Source organism: Bubalus bubalis, chromosome 20 (genome assembly GCF_019923935.1).
Source record: "Bubalus bubalis isolate 160015118507 breed Murrah chromosome 20, NDDB_SH_1, whole genome shotgun sequence".
Classification (NCBI taxonomy): Eukaryota; Metazoa; Chordata; class Mammalia; order Artiodactyla; family Bovidae; genus Bubalus; species Bubalus bubalis.
The window spans coordinates 37,434,819-37,455,868 of NC_059176.1; the positions used below are offsets into that span (position 1 = coordinate 37,434,819).

Here is a 21,050-nt window from a genome sequence, read left to right on the forward strand (position 1 = left end):
CTTCACAGAGACCCCCGTTTGCTTTGTCCTGATCAGAAGCCAGGCCCCTGCTCCTCTGAGCACCATCATCCCACTGTCCCCCTCTCTGGCTCCTGGCTTCCATGTGTCTGACTCACAGCACGTGGAGGGCATAGCAGTCTCCTGGCCCCTGGCTTCCCTGGCCCGTGACCCCTAAGGGCCTGGCTCACAGTAGGTATGCAGGGAGTCGCTTGGGTCCTTGCCCCGGGAGGGGCTGCACCTCCACAAACCATGCCATTCCTCAGCAGTCCCAGGTCAGCTGGCCTCCAGCTGAGCTGGTCCCAGCTCTCCCCACTGGGGAGACCAGCTGCTTCCTTTAGCACTGGATGGTTGATGTTGGGAGTTGGCTTGTCGCCCCAGCAGACTTCCCTGTGTACGCTTACCCACCCAGGTTCTGGGGGCAGGAACAAGGCAAACCCCCACCTCACCCACCTACCAACTCGGGACTCCTAGGCAAGTCTGGGAGCCTGGAAGGTATAGGTCCTGGGTGCTGAGTGCTGGCAGAGGGCCTCACGCATGCTCTGCCTGGCACTGCCACTCACTGGCTCTGTTGATTGCTGGCGGTGTGACTTTGAGCAAGTTGGTTAACCCCTCTGTGCCTCAGATTCCTCATGCATTAAATAAGGTGATGACAGACCTTCCTAGGGTTGCTGTGAGGATCGAAGGAGTCGATACGGAGTAAAGCATACAGCACAGCCCTGACATAGACACACACATGCTCCTTGGATGCTGGCTGTCACCGTTGCCGGGAGAGTGGAAGCAGGGTGTGGGGGAGTGTTCAGGGAGAGTTTCCAGAAGGTGGCGATACGTGAGGAGCCACCTGAAAGATGAAACGTGGAAGGCAGGAAAGGACGCTGCGGGAAGACGGAACTGCAGGGACCAAGGCTTGGTTTGGGGACCTGAAAGGGAGTGTGGGAGACCCGGGGCTGGCGGCGCACAAGGGCGGTGTCCCGGACTTCAGCTGCTACCTGGGGAATTTGGACTTTGTCTCACAGCCACTGAGTGCCTGTGGATGGGGCATTTTTTTTCTTTTTCTTTCTTAACCACAGAAACAATATCTGCTCATGTAAAAACTGAAACAATACAGAAGTGCGTCCTGTTAAGAAATATCCTTCTTTGCCCTTAAATCTCATTCTGCCAAGGTCCCACTGTTGTTGATCTGGTGTGCTTCCTTCTAGAACTTTTTCTGTGCCTTTATAAACATATTTACTGTGTGTTATCTTTAAAAAAAGAAAAGGAATGAATCATATTATATGCATTATTCTACAACTTCCATTTTTCATTTCCCAGTGTGCTGTGGGCATCTGTCAATGTCACGGAATACAGATCTCCCGTGTTCTTTTTAATCGTTGCCTAATATTCCATTGTTTGGCCATAACGAAATTTATGTAACTAGGCCTGGGTTGATGGATATTTAGGTTGCCTTCAATTTTTCACTCTTGCAAATAATGCTTCAGTGAACATCCTCGTATATATATCTTGGCTGACACGTGTAAGCCTTTCTGTAGGATAGGCTTCTAGGCGCGGAGTTGCCCTGGTGCAGGGTATGCTTATTAAATTTTAATAGGTACTGTCACATTGCTCTTCCAAAAGGTTGGACTAGTTTTTGCTCCCACCCTTGATATCTGCGGAGGGCCATTTCCCCAGTTGCCCTCCGCACTGAACATTATCAAGCTTTTTAATTTTCGCCAGTCCAGGAAAACATCTCACTGTGGTTTCAACACACTTTCTTTCTCCCCAGCGAGGCTGAGCAGCTTTTCATGTGGTTATTGGCCATTTGTATTTTCTTCTCTTGAATTGACTGTTCATATCCGCTGCCTATTTTTCTTTTCTTTTTGCCTTTTTCTTATGGGTATGAAGGAGCTTTTAGTATATTAGGGATTTTAAAACTTTTGTCTGTTATGTGTGTTAGAAATATTTCCCCTAGTCTGCCATTTATCTTTTTAACTTTGTTTATGGTATCTCCGACCATAGAGAAGCTTTAGATCTTTATTCAGGCAAGTCTGTCAGGCTTCTCTTTAGGGCTTTATGTGAAACTCAGAAGTTTTCAGAGAAGACAATGGCAACCCACTCCAGTACTCTTGCCTGGAAAATCCCATGGACAGAGGAGCCTGGTAGGCTGCAGTCCATGGGGTCACTAGGAATCAGACAGGACTGAGCGACTGCACTTTCAGTTTTCACTTTCATGCATTGGAGAAGGAAATGGCAACCCACTCCAGTATTCTTGCCTGGAGAATCCCAGGGACGGGGGAGCCTGGTGGGCTGCCGCCTATGGGGTCGCACAGAGTCGGACACGACTGAAGCGACTTAGTAGCAGCAGCAGCAGCAGCAGCAGTTTTACATCCTGCTTGGTTAGGCTTCCTGGGAGGGTTTTAAGTGGCGTGCAGGTGAGGTAAAATTTGCGACTGGGAAAGGTCATTCTGGTTGCCACTGTGTGGAGGGTGAGTGGAGTGGGGACTGCACGCTGCTGGGGTGCGGGTGAGGGAGAACTGGGAGAAGATGCGATTGAGAGATATTCAGGCATTGGCTGACCATGGTGAGGGAACGTGAGGGTGAAGAGGGGAAGAAGGGACTCACGAGTGATGTCTGGGTATTTGGCTGGGGAACACGTGGCTGATGCCACCACCAGCCTGAGTTAAGGATGGGAGAGGAAGGGAAATGTGTGCACATGCACGTGAGTGCTCCCCTTGGCAGGGACATGTGCACACGAGTACACACATGACAGGGGCACATGGGCACATGAGTATACACATGATGGGCACATGTACACACGAGTACACACATGACAGGGGCACATGTGCAATGAGTACACACATGACAGGGACACATGTGCACACAAGTATACACACGACAGGGACACATGTGCACACGAGTATACACACATGTATACATGTGTACATGTGAGTACATGCATGCCCATGTACATGGTTGGAAGCTCTGAAGATGGGCATATCTGTGCTCTGGCTCCATGGCAGGCAGTAGGGGGGTGGTGTTTGCTTTTTGTGGAGTTTTTGTTCTCTACCAAGTACTGTACAAGGCAAAATGTATACACACACACACACACACACACACACACACACTCACACGTGCTGTGTAATCTCTACTGTCATATGAAATACACTTCATAGGTAAGGAGCCAGTCTCAGTGTAAGTAATTCACTTAAGGTCACAGAGCTAGTGGCAGAAAGTGGATTTTTTGGACAACTTGGATCTGACCACACACAGATAGAATTCCTGTCAGTGGCACTGAGGAGCCTTTCATTCAAGTCTAACCTGACCAACCCAGCTTCATCAGGGACTCTTAGGATGAGTGCTACAGCCTGACTGCCTGGGTTTGAAACATAGCCCCATTCCAAATAAGGCAAGTTACTACCCCTCTCTGTGCCTTGGTTTCCCCATCCTGAAGATGCAGGCAGTGGGACTTTCTGGTGATCCAGTGGCTAAGACTCCATACTCCCAATGCAGGGGGGCCCAGGTTCGATCCCTGGTCAGGGAACTAGATCCCACATGCTTCAACTAAAGATACCGCATGTCACAATAAAGATTGGAGACCCCACATGCTGCAACTAAGACCTGGTGCAGCCAAATAAATAAATATTTTTTAAAATTAATAAAAGAAACGCAGACAGTGACAGTCTGCATCTCCTGGGGTGCTGGTGGGCACTGAATGTGTCAGCGAGTGGGAAGTACCTAGCACAGCGAGGGCTGAGCTCTCGGGGAGGCTGACTGCGGCGACGGTGACGAGATGGGGAGTCCGTGCCCTTTACCCTCTCCCAGCCCCACCCTCCCTCTGCCTGCCATCTCTCTCCTGTGTGCCAGCTGTCCCTCCATCCCTCACATGAACGTCTCTTATTTGCCTTTGAAACTTCATCCTCTGTTTTCAGCCCCCAAACCCTTAGCAGACAGTGAATTAAAGCCCAGTCAGTCAGCAAAAACCATTCAGGGGAAAACGATTCATGTTGTGCTCAGGGAATCCTCCCCCAAGCAGTTCTAGTCAGGCATTTTCCATGAGCCAGTGCATCCATCCCAACATTGCCTGGGTCCCTGGGTACCAGACCATAACGTCCAAGCCTGAAACCCCTTCGTCCCTGAGTGGGGATGTCCGAGTGTACTTTCGAGCCAGGGCGCTGAGCTGACCCCGCGTCAGCCAAATCTCTGCTCTCACCACAAGCCATTGCTGGAGCCCTGACCCCAGGATGAGTAATTCTCAGCATCATTGGTCAGGAAACTTGCCTCCAGGAAACAAAAGGAGAAAGCACAGCACATTCTGGGCATGGTTCCTTAGCGCTAGCATGTCTAAGCAAATCCTGTGGCCATCAGGCTGGGGGCAAAGTATGCAAACTGGGTTAAAACCTCGGGTCTGCACCCAATTTAAATTTTCTCCTAAGCCAAAAAGCTCACCGAAATCACCGAACTTATCATTATGAATTTCTCATCATCAAAATAAGCCCCCAAGTAAATAAACGCTTGTGGTAAAGAATGGAGCAGTTCTTGCCTGTTTCTTTGTAGGGTTTAGTTTTCAGTTATACTGTATCAGTCACACCCTTTTATTCTTAACCAAAAGGATGGCAAAACTCGCTTAAGTTTTTCCCAGAGACCAGCTACACCAAAAACTGCAGGCCCCCAACCCGAAAGCCTCCAAGAGAGGATTCTTCACGACCGCTCCTTTGGAAGCCCCCAGTCCCCAGGTCCCCAGGTTCCACAGAGCCTGTCTTTGCTCCCGGGGCTTCTTCACTTTAAACAACCCCACCCCTGCCCCTGACCCAAGTGCCCCCCAGCCCACCCCAGCATCTCCGTAGGTGCCACGCGGTGCTGCGGTTTTCATCTACCCTGGCGTCAGGTCAAAACTACGGGCCTTTGGACGCACACATTCAAGTACTGACACCAGCACCCAGCGCTCATTCTCAAGAAGAGTCTTTTTACTGGCCTTAGAGAAGCTGCATTGCACCAGTTTGGGGTGAGTGTGAGTAGCAGAGGCAGTGTATTTTACGGCAGCCAAATCTCACTTCTTGGAAAAGGCCAGAAGTCACAGGGACCCTATATAAACTAAGGGATTTCCCCCCAGGTCCTCTACCAGCCTCCTGCTGTCATCCTGAAGGGCTGCCTCCTCCCCCGTTCCCTGTGTTGTCCCATAGGAGTACACACTATTTAAGGTGATAATTGCCAAAGTAGAGTTCCAATAAGTTCAAAACATAAATCTACAGTTAAACTTGCGGCGCATTGTTGCTTGTGGCTTCAAGGCCCTGGTTGAGTTTTCCTGCGCTCTCCCCCATCCCAAATTGTCCATTCAGGACAAATCAACTTGGAGTTCAGGGGCCTTTCTGGGAGCTGGTCCCAGGCCTGAGTTAGTGATAAAACTCAAGATGTACCAGCCTTTATTCTAAAGTCAAGTTTAAGTCCTCGAACGTGGGCCAAGGCCCTCACTGTCGTAAAGATGCTCCCAGCTGACTCGGCTCCCACCTCCCTTCTCCAGGTGGGGACTGTCCTGCTAGTGGATCCTGTGGAAGGGCCAGGAACTGCCCCCCTTTCCCTTGTAAACACAGGGAACCCTTCAACTTGGGAACTGAAGTCATATCTCTCACGGGAATCCTAGTTATTTTGGGGCTCCTATTGTTCTGTCACCCAGAAAGTCATCCAAATCCGTTCTTAAACCATATGCCCCCATGTGGCTGGTGGGGATGTAGGGAGGGTGGTGAAGTGCTGCACTAATAAGCTCTCTCTGACCTCTCAGTGATTTAATGCCATAGTCCCCAACCTTTCTGGCACCAGGGACCAGTTTCATGGAAAACAATTTTCCCACCGGGGTGAGGGTGGAGGAAGGCTTGAGGATGATCCAAGCACATTACACGTACTGTGCACTTTCTTTCTGTTGCTATTCCATCAGCTCCAACTCAGATCACCAGGCATTAGATCCTGGAGGCTGGGGACCCCTGATTCAATGTGACAAGGCTCCCTTCTTCTTTTACCATATGAATTCACATTACATGACCGATGTGGGAAGTGGAGAGGGTGGCAGGAGCTGGTCCATTTAGTCACAAGGGGACCCAGGCTGAAGCTCAACCGTGTGGTAGATGCCCCCTGGAACTCACGGCCTTCTTTGGCCACAGTGGCAAAGGAGGGAAAATGGTAGAGGTGCACACAGGCTCCTAAATGCATTGGCGCAGAGGTGACGCATCATTTTTGTTCGCAGCCCACTGGCTGGAACTTCCCATATGGTCTCAACTCCCTGCAAATGGGCTGAGGAAATGTGGGGACATTTTGTTGAGGAGAGGGCATGGAGGAAATGTGCCAGACATTCAGTGAGCAGTGAGAAGTGAAGTCTGGACAAAGGGTTTTATGTTATGGGATGTTCTCAGAGCGAGGGTTTCTGAATTGCCGAGGCCATGACTTCCTGTTCATTCTCTCCACCTGGGGAGGCCCCGAGTGTGTGGGAGGGAGCTGTGGGAAAAGCTTTGAGGAAGAGTCCCTGTAAAGGAATCACCCCCTTGGCAGGCCTGGGCCCTTCACCACCAGGCTCTAGGTTTGACTCAACCTCACCCCACTTGTCCCAATCGGTTGCTTGCAATACCAACATAAAATGAATTTTTTAGGAGGAGAAGTAGAATCGACAGTGAGAATGAATTCAGCTTTGGAGGGGAAATATCCGAGAGGTAGCATCTAGAAGCCTATGTGTCTTTGTTTGGGCTACGTAACAAAATACCAGAGAAACTGGGTGGCTTATAAACAACTGTAGTTGATGTCTTACAGTCTGCAGGCTGGAAGTCCAAGATCAAGGTGCTGGCAGACTCAGCGTCTGGTGAGGGCCAGCTTCCTGGCTCATAGATGCCCTCTTCTCACCGTGTGTCCATATGGCACAAGGGGCGAGAGACCTCTCGGGGGTCTCTTCTATAAGGGCACTAATCCTGTTCATGAGAGCTCCACTCTCATGACCTAATCACCTCCCCAAAGCTGCACCTCCAGACACCATCACATTGGGGATTAGGGTTCAACTATGAATTTTGAAAGGGACACAGATATTCAGTCTATGGCACGCTGGACTGAGCTGTCTTTCTTCCACATTTTCATTCCTTCAGCAAATGTGACTGCTATGGGCCATGTTCTTGTATTGATCATGACTCCAGACTCTTGACTCCAGCACACCGGAGACTGAAGCTCTGCTCAGCGCCTTGTTAGCTCTGAGTTAATTACTTCTGTCTACCTCTGTTTTCTCCTCTTTAAAGTGGGGATAGCATCTGTCTCTCTTAGGGCGGTTGTCAGGATTAAATGAGTTAGTATTTGTCAAGCATTCAGAATGGTGCTGGGTGTATGATCAGGACTTTGTAAATGCATCAGCATCATCACCATTATCCAGTACCAGGTACCGTTCCAGGTATTGCAGGAGTAGATCTCACAGTCCCTGCTCTCACATATGATGGGAGAAATGGAAAATAAACAGAAAGAATTAAATCAAGATGTACTTTCAGATAGTGATAGGACTAAAACAAAAGTCAGGTACATTAAAAAAAAAATCACTCATCTTCATGAGTCAGTAGGGAAATGCAAATCAAAATTACAATGAGAGTTAAAGCAATTCTACAAATGCCCCCAATAAACTTGGATTTGATAGCCACCCCCCCCCCAAAAAAAATGAGATACCACTGCTTATCTCTAACATTGACTTTTACAAAGTTGACAATGGTAACTGCTGGTGAGGGTACAGAGTGACTGACACTCTCGTATGTTGCCAGTGGGAATGAAAAATGGCACAGTCACTTTGGAAAAAAGTCTGGCTATTTTTTATAAAGTTAAAAATATGCTTACTGTATGACCGAGGAATCCTACTGCTAGGTATTTTCCCAAGAGAAATAACAACTTATGTTCATGAAACGCTTGTATGTGAATATTTATAGTGGTTTTATTCATAATCACCCCAAATTGGAAAAAATCCAAATGTCCTTCAGCTGGTGAATGGATAAACAACTGAATACTACTCAGCAATAAAAAAGAATGAAATTCTGGTACAAGAAACAACACAGGTAAATCTCAAATGCATTATTTGATAAATGAACAAGGCCAGACTCAGAAGGTTACATATGGATGATTCCATTTGTATGAGATTTTGGAAAAGGCACAACTATAGAGACAGAAAACAGGTCAGTGGTTATGAGAGGCAGGGATAGGGGGAGTTGACTACAAAGGGGACAACTCATGGAGACTTTCAGATATGGATGGTTAATAGAATTGTTCTTTATCTTAATTGCAGTAGTGGTTATGTGCTATATACAGCTATCAAAGCTCAGAACTGTGCACTAAAAAGTGTAAAGTTTGTTCCAGTTTTATTTAGAAATAATCAATATACATCACTGTAGACATTTAAGGTGTATGGTATGATGGTTTACTTTACATATATTGTGAAATGATTACCACCCAATATCCATCATGTCATATAGATATATAGAAAGAAAAGAAAGAATAAAAAAGGTTTTCTTCTTGTAATAAGAACTCTGAGGATCTACTTTCTTAGTAACTTTCGTGTGTAACAGACTGCTAACTATAGTCATCATGCTGTGCTTATCCCTGGCACGTACTTATCTTGTAACTGGACATTTGTACCTTTTGACCCTGCTGTGCCATGCTAAGTTGCTTTAGGCGTGTCCGACTTTGTGTGACCCCATGGACTGTAGCCCACCAGCCTCCCCTGTCCATGGGGTTCTCCAGGCAAGAATACTGGAGTGGGTTGCCATTTCCTCCAGGGGATCTTCCCAACCCAGGGATCGAGCCAGAGTCTCTTAAGTCTTTTCCATTGGCAGGCAAGCTCTTTACCACTTTTGACCACCTTCCTGCAATTCCTTCTCCACCAACCCTCTGACTCTGGTAACCATAAGTCTGATCTCTTTTCCTAAGAGTTTAGTTTTTTATTTCTATTTTTTTAGATTCTGCAATACAGTATTTGTCTTTGAGTTATTTCACTTAGCATAATGCCTTCAAGGTCCATCCGTGTTGTCACAAATGGATTTCCTTATTTTTTCTGACTGAATAATTTTATCATATAGATGTATATGTATATATCTCATACCGTCTTCATTCATTCATTCACTGATGGACACTTATGTTGTCTCCACGTGCTGGCTGCTGTAAATAATGCTGCAGTGAACACAGAAGTGCGTCTATCTTTTTGAGATAGTGTTTTCATTTCCTTTGGCTATATACCCAGAAGTGGAATTGCTGAATCACATGGCAGTTCTATTTTTAATTTTTTGAGGACCCTCCGTAATGTTTTCCATCGGCTGCACCAATTTCCATTCCCACCAACAGTGCATAAGGATTCCCCTTTCTCCACATCCTCACTAGAATTCTTTATCTAAAAAAGGGTAAATTTTACTGCAAGTAAATTATACCTCAATTAACCTGACTGGAAATAAAGCTCGCCGTGGGATTGTTGAGACAGGGAACACCGAATGACACGTCAGTCACTCAGAGTAGTGTGACTCGGGGAAGGAGCGGTTCCTGTGCAGGGTGGTCAGGGAAGGCTCTCTGAGGAGGTGCCTTGAGCTGAACCTGGCTGAGGAGGAGCCAGGCCTGTGTGGAGCTGGAGTGGGGTGTGCTGCAGGGCGGGCCTTGCAGCTGGAGCTGAGGGAGGGAGGAGAGGGCGGGAGACAGGTCAGGGGCCTCGACTCTCCTCCAGGCATGATGGGATCCCCTGGGGGGCATGGACAGAGGGTTACTGAAACACAGGTGTGGGTAAGTGGTCCAGGGAGGAGAAAGGAGGGAAGGAGGGAACATGGCAGCTGGGGGCCATGTGTGAGGAGGAGTGGTGAAAATGAGGGGAGTGTGGGTCAGGAGCCTCCTACAGGAGGGAGAGGTCAGTTGGCCAGAGGCCCAGCAGCTGGGGCAGGAGGACTGGCCTGGGCAGTGGGGATCCTGGCAGAGGGTATTGTGTGCAGTGGTGGGACAGAGGCCAGCCATGCTGGGGTGAGGTGCTGGGGGTGGGGACACGTAGTTGAAGCTTCCAGCAGGCAGGGGAAAGGGTTGGTGGGCAGCAGAGGGAATCTCAGAGAGAATGAGGTAGAACTGTCTGTGTGTGTGTATGTGTGTGTGGTGAACAAAACCTGCCGAGGTGGGCCTGACCTATCGAAGACAGTGTGAGATGATGAGAAGTGAGGGGTTTGGACAAGGCCTCAAATGCCAGACCTGGGGGGCTAATCGAGGGAGCCAGGAGATAGCAGGGAGACAGGTGGCAGAAGGCCCCTCGCTGAAGTGGGAGGCAGCGCTGAGCCCCCGGGGGCAGAGGGTCAGGATCTGCTCGGGGGCGGGGGGCGCATGCTGAGCTGGGCACCCCCGAGTTGCAGAGGCCCAGGCTTTGTCCGCGCTCACCTCCCTGCTCTTTCCCGCAGTGCATGCTGGGACCGAGACGGACGGGCCGCCGCTCCCCCTGCCACGCCTCCGGCCCCCAGAGGCCCGGCTGTTTGCCCCCAGGAGCCGTCTGACCCAGGTAGGGGGAGATGGAGGTGGGCTCTCCCTCGTTGTGTCTCTGCACTGGGTGGGAGGACTCTAAGAGTAGGGTCCTCGGGCACTGGGTGGATGAGCCCCTGTTTGGACGATTGGGGGGGGAGGGGTGGGCACATGGCGTGGGGTTTGAAGCCCCCAGGCCCCCGCAGGGCCTCCTGGGGAGGAGTTCCAGACCTCCAAGAGGCGGGCCACCTCAGCAGCAACCCCTGCAAACCAGGCCTCGTCCCCGAGACACGGAGAGGCCCCCGTGTGGCTCCCACATATCGCTGTCTGCAGCTGGTTAAGGATCCTTCGTGGTACACACCTGCCAAGTTCTTTCAGCGGTGGGAGCTTTTGCCTATGAGGTTTCTCCTCCATTGCTGTCACTGGCTTTTCCCTGCCGGACCTGCCGTCTTCACTCGCCTGGTGTGTGTGCTTCTGTGAGTGGGGGCTCTTACTCTGGAAGGTCCCTGCTGTCTACAGGACACCCCCAGGGCAGAGGCGCTGTTTCGGGCACCGAGAACAGCCCTGCTCACTTTTAATCCCTCTGCGTTGGGCCCGAGAGAGGACATTTCTCGGTTGCTCCTGGGTGTCCCAGTAGAGGCTTTCTGCTTGGGGTCAAGAGCTGGGATGTGGTGGGAGCTAGGCTTGCCAGAAAAAATACAAGATGTCCAGCTCAATGTGAACTTAAGAAAGACAACAGATCATTTTTCAGCATAAGTATGTCCCAAATATTGCATGGGACCTATGATTCTATTGATTCAATGTGGCAATGTTAATGGGAGCTGAAACCCCAGCCCCCTCTTCCTCTGTTCAGTCCCCACTTTGCTGGGCCCATGTTGGCACCCCCAGAGCAGCTGTGTCCATGGCCTACAGAGGGGGCCCTGGAGCCAGGGGCGGTCAAGCCTGCTCAGGCCACAGTAAATAGATCCTGCAAGCCATCCCTGGGGCAGAGACCTGGGGTTCCCGCTAGAGGCTGCAGGGCTGGCTCTGAAGGGTGCTCTTGGGGTCCTTGTTTTCCCCCTTCTGGCTCTCTGACAGCAGAATTCAGGCTGAGGAGGTCACTGCGTGGGGTCGGCTGGGCCTTTGTGCCTGTGAATGGAGCTGTGAGACAGGTGTGGAGCTGTGAGAGGAACCAGGAATAGAAAATTGTTTCGTGAGCTTGGAACCCAGAGTGCTGGGGTGTGGGGATGGAGGTGGGTGGGATAACAGGGATGAGGCAGGGCCAGATAATGAGGGCTTAGAATGTCCTATTTCTGCATCCTTCAGCACTGGGGAGACAAGGGATGTGTTTTCTCCTCAGGTGGAGTAATTTTTCCAACTATTAAGGTCATATGTTCCCTATATCTACCTATTGATCTAACAATGTAGATAGATTATTTTTTAAGATTTTTTTAATGTGGACCATTTTTAAAGTCTTTATTGAATTTGTTACAGTATTCTTTCTACTTTATGGCTGTGAGGCATGGGGATCTTAGCTCCCTGACCAGGGATCAAACCCACATCCCCTGAATTGGAAGGCAAAGTCTTAGCCACTGGACCACCAGGGAAGTCCCTGTAGAAGTATCTAAAGCATGCAGTTCACGCTCTTCCCAAAATCTCTTCCTTGCCAAGGCTAGCCCCTGCTAACTAGTTCCATATATCATATCCTTCCAGATTTGTTTCTATGTGCTTAGAAACATATTTTAAAAGGAAAAACTATCACACTAGTTATACTGCCCTGTCTCTTGATTTCTCACTTAATATTATTGTATAGATCATTCTAGTGTTCTTCCCTGCCTTTTACGCCCATTGTATGGATAGTCTTTAAGTTATGTTATCAATTATTAATCCTGTCCAGGGCCATTTAGATTGTTTCTGGTGTTTGGTTATTTATAAACTTCACTCAGGGAACCTCCCAGTTCCTACATATGTGTGCACTTGTGCTACGGGTCCTTTAGGGGTGTTTCTGGAAGTGGACTGCCTGGGTCAGAGGGCACGCACATTTCCAGGTTTGACCCACAGGCCAGATCAACCTCCAGAAACTTGTGCTGACTTGTCACGTACAAGAGGCCTTGTCCCTTCACCCTTGCCAGCCTGACATTATCACTCCCTTAAATCCAGGCCAACCTGGTAGATAAAACTGATTGATTTTACATTTCTTTGATCACCAGTGAGATTGGGCATATTCATGTGTGTTCTTTGGCCATTTCAGTTTGTTTGCCTGTTTATCAAGTGCTTATTCATGTCAGATCCTCAGCTTATTCGTCTATTCATCTGTCCCTTTATTCAGTAAGCATTAATTGAGCATCTACCACGTGTTGGATACTGTTTTGTTTAGGGACCTAACAGTGAACGAAATTAACAAAACAAAATTCCTGCTCCGTGGAACTTAAGCTCTTGTGAAGGAGAGACAGCCAAGGAAAAACAGATAATCAAGTGAAATCTAGTGTGTGTATGAGTGCTAAGTGCTAATGAGAAGAAAAGCGAGCAGGGTGGGGATGAGAAGTGTTGGGACACTTGGTTATGGCAGTCAGGAAGGCCTCGCTGGGAGACGGCAGTAAAGAAAAGACCTGTAGGAGGCAAGAGAATGAGTCACACAGATGTCTGGGTCCCTGAGTTAGGGGTAGGCCTGACCTGTTCAGGGCTCGGGGAGAAGGCCAGTGTGGCTGGAACAGGGTGAGGGAGGGAGAGAGTGGAGTGTGCGACCAGAGAGGGATCAAGAGCCAGACCTCACAGGGCCTGGTGGGCACCCTAAGGCCTGGGCTTTTCCTCGGAATGAAGTGGGGAAAGCAGGGAGACATGGAAGGTTCTGAATAATGGTATGACACAATCTGAATTTCATTTTAGCCAGATCACTCCAGCTACTGAAGGGGGCCAGAATGGTCGCAGGCAGATCAGGTGGTAGACGGTTGTGATGATCCAGGGAAGAGATGGTGGGGTTTGGACTAGGGGGTCTTGATGGAAGTGGGGAGAAGTGAAAAGATTCTGAGTACATGTTAATGGTAGAGCCAATAGGATTTGCTGGCAGATTGGATGAGGTGGTGTGTGTGTATGTGAGAGAGAGAGAGAGCCAAAGATTACTGTCTTAGTCATTTTAAGCTGCCATAATCAAATACCATAGGCTGGGTGGCTTAAACAACACACATTTATTTCTCACACTTCTTTAGACTGGGAAGTCCAAGATCAAGGTGCTGGCAGACACAGTTCTTGGCGAGGACCCTCTACTTGGCTTGTAGATGACTACCATCTCGCTGTATGCTCATGTGACTTTTTTGTGTGCACACGGAGAGACTGAGCCCTGGTGTCTCTTCCTCTTCTTATAAGGTTACCAATCCCATCATGAGGGCCCCACCTTCATGACCTCATCTAACCCACGTCACATCCCACCTCCAAACGCCATCACATTCGGAGTTGGGGTTCCAACATACGAATTTTGGGAGACACAAACATTGAATCCATAACAGTGATTCCAAAGGTTTTGGCCCAAGTAGGAGAAGGATGGGACTGCTGCCATCCACAGAGCAGAGTGAGTTGATTAACAGTGGGTTTGATGTAGGGGAGGAGAGGAGCTCGGCTATGGACGGGACCGGCTACATGATGTATGGGAGCCAGAGCTAAATGAAGTGTATGGCTTTTTGTTTAAAAAATAATATTAAGAATTTCAAAGTTCTGAGAGTAGAGCATTAAACTAAGCCTGGGACCTTGCTGAGTGTGGGGCTTGGTACACCGCCCAGGTGGGCCCTGGCTGTGGAGAGGTAGAGTATGAGATGCTAGTAGACATCTAAGTAGAAACGGACATGAGGGTGAAGTTCAGGGCCCAGGTCTGAACTGGAGATACAAATACATGGTCGTCAGCATAAAGCTATGAAATTGGATAAGAGCATGAAGGGAGTAAGTATAGGTGCAAATGGCTTCCCTCGTAGCTCAGCTGGTAAAGAATCTGCCTGCAGTGCAGGAGACCCTGGTTTGATTCCTGGGTTGGGAAGATCCTCTGGAGAAGCGATAGACTGCCCACTCCAGTATTCTTGGGCATCCCTGGTGGCTCAGATGGTAAAGAATCCACCTGCAATGTGGGAGACCAGATTCGATCCCTGGGTTGGGAAGATCCCTTGGAGGGGGGCATGGAAACCCACTCTGGTATTCCTGCCTGGAGAATCCCCATGGCAGAGAAGCCTGGCAGGCTGCAGTCCATGGGGTCGCAAAGAGTAGGACACAACCGAGCGACTAAACACAACACAGAGGTACAAAAGAGAAGGACTCAGAGAAGGTCCTGGAGCCTCCTTTGGTCTGAAGTGAGGGAGCTGAGGAGGTACCGAAAAGATGACTGGGAAGGTGCAATGAGTGAGGTGGAAGAAAGCCAGGTATGCTCTCCTGGAAGCCAAGGGCAAGGCATGTTTCAAGCATGAGGTCAAGTACAATGCAGACTGAGCATTGATCATGCATTAGCCGTGGGGAGGTCACAGGCAACCTTGTTTGGTGGGAGAGTGTGTGAAATGCATCTTATTGACCTGCAAGAGCAAATTGATTTATAAGAGGATGAGAGATTTAACCCTTTACCTGCCATATGTTGCAATTTTTTTTTCACAGTTTTGTGGCTGTTTTTTGGTCATTTCAATTTATAGAGCTTTTTTAAAAACCCCTTAAAAGTTTGAAATGGTCCTGCGGTCAAGTCCATCACTATTTTCCTTTAGAGTTTCTGGCATTACCCACCAAAAAGTTTTGAAAAGTTGTCTTATGTTGTTTTCTACTTCTTTATGATATATAAGGGGCTTCTCAGGTGGCGCTAGTGGTAAAGAACCCACCTGCCAATGCAGGAGATGTAAGAGATGCATGTTTGATCCCTGGGTCGGGAAGATCCCCTGGAGGAGGAGATGGCAACCCACTCAAGTATTCTTGCCTGGAGGATCTCATGGACAGAGCTCTCATGGCAGGCTACAGTCCACAGGGTTGCAAAGAGTCAGTTACGACTGAAGCGACTGAGCATGCAGCACGCATAATATTTAAAAATATTTAAATTTCTGGTTCATTCAGAATGTTTCTATGGGTGTGGTTTGAGGATAGCTATCTAAGCAGTTTCCCTCCAAATGACTAGCCGGTTGTTTGGACACTGTTTACTGAGTGAGCTGTCCTTTCTCCTTGCTCTGAAGCTCCTTTCCCATCATCTGAAAAATGTCCCCACAATCTCATGTCTGTCCAGGCCTTGCAGTTTGATTCCATTGATCATGGCCTGGGGAAAGATGGTAGGGGGTTCAGAGAATAGACTTGGCCGTTGATTAGGGGTAGAGTGTGAGGAGGTGAGAGGTGTGGAAGGAAGAAGCGAAGGGAAGTTGGAGATGGTGGGAGCTCTGAAGGGTGGAGGGCCTCCTGTGTGCAAGGCTGGTATTCTATAAACCCATCTATAGATGAGGCAACTGAGGTTCAGTGAGGTTTCATCACGTGTCCAGTGGCATCAACTCGAAGGAGGTGGAGAAAGCCTGGGAGGCAGCTCCAATGCCTGAGTTCTGTCCACCCCATGACAGGGGAGGTGAGACAGAGTGGGTTTCAGGAAGGCTGGAAGGGCTCCAGGCACAAAATATCCTCCCCCCCCAACCCCCTCGGCATCCCCCGTCTGCCATTTGGCTGGGTCTTGAAGGTTTTCCCATTTCAAAGAGCAACCTGTTAAAACCAAAATACTCTTGGCACGGAATCACATGTTAAGTTCTCAGCTAACGTCTTAATTATCAGCTAACACCTCTGCAGGGATTAACTGACAGTCAGCTGAGGACACTGAATGGGGGCCTGTTGCATGTGTATGTAGGCTGGGGAAGGCCAGGATAGGGGAAGGGGGAAGGCGGAGGGGACAGGTACCTAGAAATTCACAGCTTTTTCCTGGAAGAGGTGGCTCAGATGGTAAAGCGTCTGCCTGCAGTGCAAGAGACCCGGGTTCGATCCCTGGGTTGGGAAGATCCCCTGGAGAAGGAAATGGCAACCCACTCCAGTACTCTTGCCTGGAAAATTCCATGGACTGAGAAGCCTAGCAGGCTACAGTCCATGGGGTTGCAAGGAGTCGGACACGACTGAGCAACTTCACTAAGGAGAGGGGAAGGGGGGAGGGGGAAGGGGGAAGGGGGGAGAGGGAAGGGGGGAGGGGGAAGGCAGAGGGGACAGGTACCTAGAAATTCACAGCTTTTTCCTGGAAGAGAGGGAGGTAGAGCTGGATCCTTGTGGAGAGGGGAAGGGATGGGGAGGAGCAAGGGAGCAAGCTCTGCTGGGCTGGGGAGGGGAAGGGATGGGCATGGCAGCTTCGCCATGGAAGCCTGGGGCTGGGGCTCCTAGAGGACCTGGTGTCTTCTAGACACATGCTGTGTCCTGGACACAGAGGAGCTTGTCACCTGCTCAGTCTTGGTCTTGAGAAGATCAAGAAATCAGCCACCATGAGCCACCTTGGGCACCAGCTGCCAACAGTCACTCAGAGCTGAGCTCTGTCTCAGACACCCAGAAACCGTGTCTGTCACCCAGGCCTGAGGAATGGGGGAGGTGAAAGGCTGATGCTGCTGGAACCTCCTCCATATCTTTGAGCATCAGTCTGCCCTGCGGGTCAGGGCTCCATGTGTGACAAGGTCCGGGCTCCATGTGTAAGGAGGGTCAGGGCTCAATTTGTAACTAGTGTCGGGGCTCCATGTGTGACCAGGGTTGGTGCTCCTTGCGTAAGGAGGGCTGGGACTCCGTTTGTGTAGAGGCTTCAGCACGTGATGATGGTCAGCTTGGAGTGTGACCAGGGTCAGAGTGCAGTTTGTGATCAAGGTCAGGGCTCCATGTGTGAGGAGGCTCAGGGGTTAGCTTGTAGTGAGTGGCCGTGCTCGGCGTGTGACCAGGGTTGGTGCTCCTTGTGTGAGGAGGGTGGGGGATCCCTGTGTGACCAGGATCAGGACTCCATGCATGAGGAAAGCCACAGTTCAGTGTGTGACCTGAGTCAGGGCTCCATTTGTGGCCATTGTCTGGTTTCTCCACTTGAAGAATGTCGGGGCTCAGTGTGAGAGGAGGGCTGACGCTCAGTGTGTGACCAGGATTGGTGCCCCTTGTGTGAGGAGGGTGGGGGATCCCTGTGTGCGAGGGCCGTTGAGGCTCAGCGTGTGAGCAGGCTTCAGGCTCAGAGCGTGAGGAGAGTTATGGGACCAGGGCCTGGGCTTCGTGTGGGAGGACGGTTGGGGCTCCTTGTGTGAACAGCGCGGGCACACGGTGTGTGACCAGGCTCAAGGTCACTGTCTGAACAGGGTTAGGAGGACCTTCTCTCCCCCTTTACTTCACTCTGAACTGCGGGGTGGTGATCTGCATCTTTGGGGGATATTTGTGTCTAAGTGTGACCAGCTGTCCCACCCGTTCATCACTGTGTTGGACTTTGACTCGACCTTCCTGGGACTCTGGGGCTGAGAGTAGCTCCTCCCTCATCCTCCCTATTCCTCCCTGTCTTGTCCCTTCTCTCCCCTCCTCTCCCTCCCCTCCCCTCCTCTCCTCTGCTAGCCCTGGCCTCGCACCCAGGTGCTGCCAGACAGACCCTGAGACACCTGGACACCCTTCCATCTCGAGGATGACCCAGGTCCTGGGCAACCTGCAGTTGGGCTGATCCCTAGCTCTTCCCTCCTTCTCACCTGCACACCCTCCCTAAGGTGTTCCAGGGCTCAGCTGGGGAGAGAGCCTCACGGAAGGGGGCAGATAGTGATGAAGTCAGACTTCACTGAGCTTGGTGCCCAAGAACAGGCCTGAGAGAGACTCCAGGATGGTGCCCTATGGGAGCGAAGACTGGGGGTCTCTGGAGGTGCCAGGCGTGGGGACTGTCAGTGAGTTAAGGGGTGGCTGGGAGGTATGAGGGGTCAGAGGGAGGAGGCCTTCATGGCCACCTGAAGCCTTCTTTAGCAGTTCAAACCTACTGTAGGAATGCTTGGAATGGAAAATAGACCCAGTCGTTCATTCAGCAAATGGGCACCTAGTCATCTAGACTAGGCACATCTGAACTGAACAAGAGGTAGGTTCCTGCCCTCTGGGAGCTGACAATTTACAGGGAGGCCGTGACTGAAGGAGGAGTAAACGGTCTCACCCCGGCCTCTCCTCTTGTCCACCCAGTGGCTCCCAGGGTGTCTTCACAAACACAGGGGCTCATGGGGCTAGTGCCAGGAACCTGCTGCCCTTGAGGGACCTGAAGGGGAAGCTGAGAGAGAGGGCTCCTTTCTGCTGATGGATGGTTCTGGAAGGGAGGATGGCCAAGATGAGGAGAAAGTGAGCGTGAGAGGAAGGGGTGAAAGGCTTCTGAAGAAAGGAGCCCCTATGCTCTGTGACCCGCCCTGGGACTAAGAAAGGAGATGGACCTCTCAGGCACTGTGGCCATCCGTCCCATTTTGCCCAGGACTGTCCAGTTTAGCACTTCTCAGTCCGGGGATTGTTGGTCATCCTACACCAGAAGGCCATTCTACAAGAGGCTCAGCTTCTGCCCCTGGGAACCTACGTGTCCAGGCCTCTGAGGGCTGGACATCTAGGTCACGGTGCTGGCCATGCCTAGGACTTGTGGGAAGTAACTGTGGGCTCCTGGGGGGTGGTGCTGACAGAGGAGAGAGGAGCAAAGGGCTCACCACAGTGCCCAGATCTGGCGGCTAGACTTGAATCTGAGGCCTGGGCAGGATGCAGTGGCAGAAATGCCCATGCTTTTGTGTCCAACTTCCTCTGTCCACCAGAGGCTGGTTACCAGCGGCCCTGGTCATCCTGCAATGGCTTGGGAGGCTTGGCTTCAAAGTTCTGTCTCCAGCTTGTCGTGTGACCCTACTTCAGTCGACCCTGAACCTGTGCCTCAGTGGTCCTTGCCTGAGTGACTGGACCAGGGCCCTCTGAGGGAGGTTGTGCGAAATATGAATGTGGCCTGCGTTCACATGCTGCCGTGGTCACTGTTGTGGCTGAAGTGCCTGCCTGTGGGATTCCAGCTCTGGGGACCACTGAGGGGCTGGCCTCAGGTAGGGCCGACTCCCCATTCTTGCAGAGGAGACAGATGTATAAACTAGAAGTTGAAAACTGGAGGCCCCAGCCAGGGATGTGGCTGATGGATAGGTTTTGTTCCATTTTAAAACATTTGTTTTTTCTCATTGAGATATAATTCGCATACCATAAAACGGGCCACTTTAAAGTGTACAATTCAGTCTTTTTTAGTATAGTCACAAGATTATGCAACCATCATCACTAATTCCGGAGCATTTTCCTCACCCCAAAAGGAAACCCTGTACCCATTAGCAGTCACTCCTCCTGTCTCCACCCCGCAAGCCCTGGCAACCACTAAGCTTCTGTCTGTCTCTATGGATTTGCCTATTCTGGACATTTGATATAAATAGAATCATACAAGAGATGGCTTTCTGTGACTAGCTTCTTGCCCATAACTGAATGTTTTCAGTTGATCCATGTTGTAGCGCGTGTCGGTATTTCAACCCTTTTTATGGCCCAATAATATTCCAGTCTGCAGATATTCTGTATTTTGTTTATTCATTCGCTCATGGACGTTTAGATATTTCCACCTGAGGGCAATTAGGAATACGGGCACTGTGGACATTTGTGTCATAGACTTTGTGGGAACATGTTTTCCATTCTCTTGGGTTTCTGTCAGGAGTGGAATCACTGGGCCATAAAGTGACCTGGTGTTGATGCCTTAGGCAGGCTGCGTGCTCTCCCCTTCTCAAGTCTTAACCCAGCTCCTGACTGCATGACTTACACCCCTTTACTCACTGTCATTTCCCCTCTGGTCCCTGTAGGCATCTAAGCTTCCAGCCCTTGCTACAGGACAGTGATGGAGAGACACAGGGGGCTGTAGGAGCCAGGGAAGCCTCCTCACCTGGGGAGGAGTCTGGAGGGCTTCCTGGAGGAGATGCCACCTGAGTTTAGTTTAAGCTGAGTGGACCTTTTGTTTTTTTGGGAAAAGGAGTGAGGAAGAGTGCTCCCTGTGGGAAGCAAAAGTCTGGAGTTTTGAAGCCCCCTCCCCTTTCTCCACTCTGTTGGCTGAGCCTTAGTGAGGTAGGGGATGGATGAGAACTCCAAGGGAGCAGTGGAAGGGCCCTCTCTTCTTCCTCTAGTGTGTACCTCCCCTCCATCTTCTCTTTCTCATTCTTCTCTGTTTCTCTGTTTTCGTTTTCCTTTCTGTCTTTTCTGTTTGTTCAGGGAGCTGCAAACAGTTTGATGGACTGAGAGGAGAAGGGGAAAGATGAGGGGGTGAGATAAGCCAGACAGTCTTAAGCCCCTACAGAGAGAGCCGGGGGTGGGGAGTGCGTGGGCAAAAGGATCTGTCCCTTTCTGAACTAGGGACAGAGGCTGAGAACTTAGGAGAGAGGTGACCCTGAGCCAGGACACCCTGTGTCCCAAATGGCATTCCTCAGGGGCGGTGAGAGGTGGGGCTGGGCCCCACCAGGCTGGAACCAGGCCCGCAGGCAAGGCAGAGCGAGGGGCCCAGATTCAGAGCTGCACGCACATCTTCCCAGGTTTCTGCTCCACTACCTAATGGGTAATTATACCCTGACATGCATGGAGCAAAGAAGGGATTTTCTCTGAAGCAAAATCTCCCGTGAAATATTCAGGCC

The 21,050-nt window shown here is 50.3% G+C and overlaps 1 protein-coding gene across 3 annotated transcripts in view; it reads left to right on the forward strand.

Annotated features, from left to right (window-relative positions):
* LINGO1 (leucine rich repeat and Ig domain containing 1) overlaps positions 1 to 21,050 on the forward strand; it is a 220,119-nt gene that overhangs the window by 139,945 nt on the left and 59,124 nt on the right. For all 3 annotated transcript variants that reach the window (XM_044932817.2, XM_044932818.2, XM_044932819.2), the window contains one exon: positions 10,392 to 10,489. The gene's annotated coding sequence lies outside the window, so the exon portion shown is untranslated. The remainder of the gene's footprint in view (positions 1 to 10,391; positions 10,490 to 21,050) is intronic.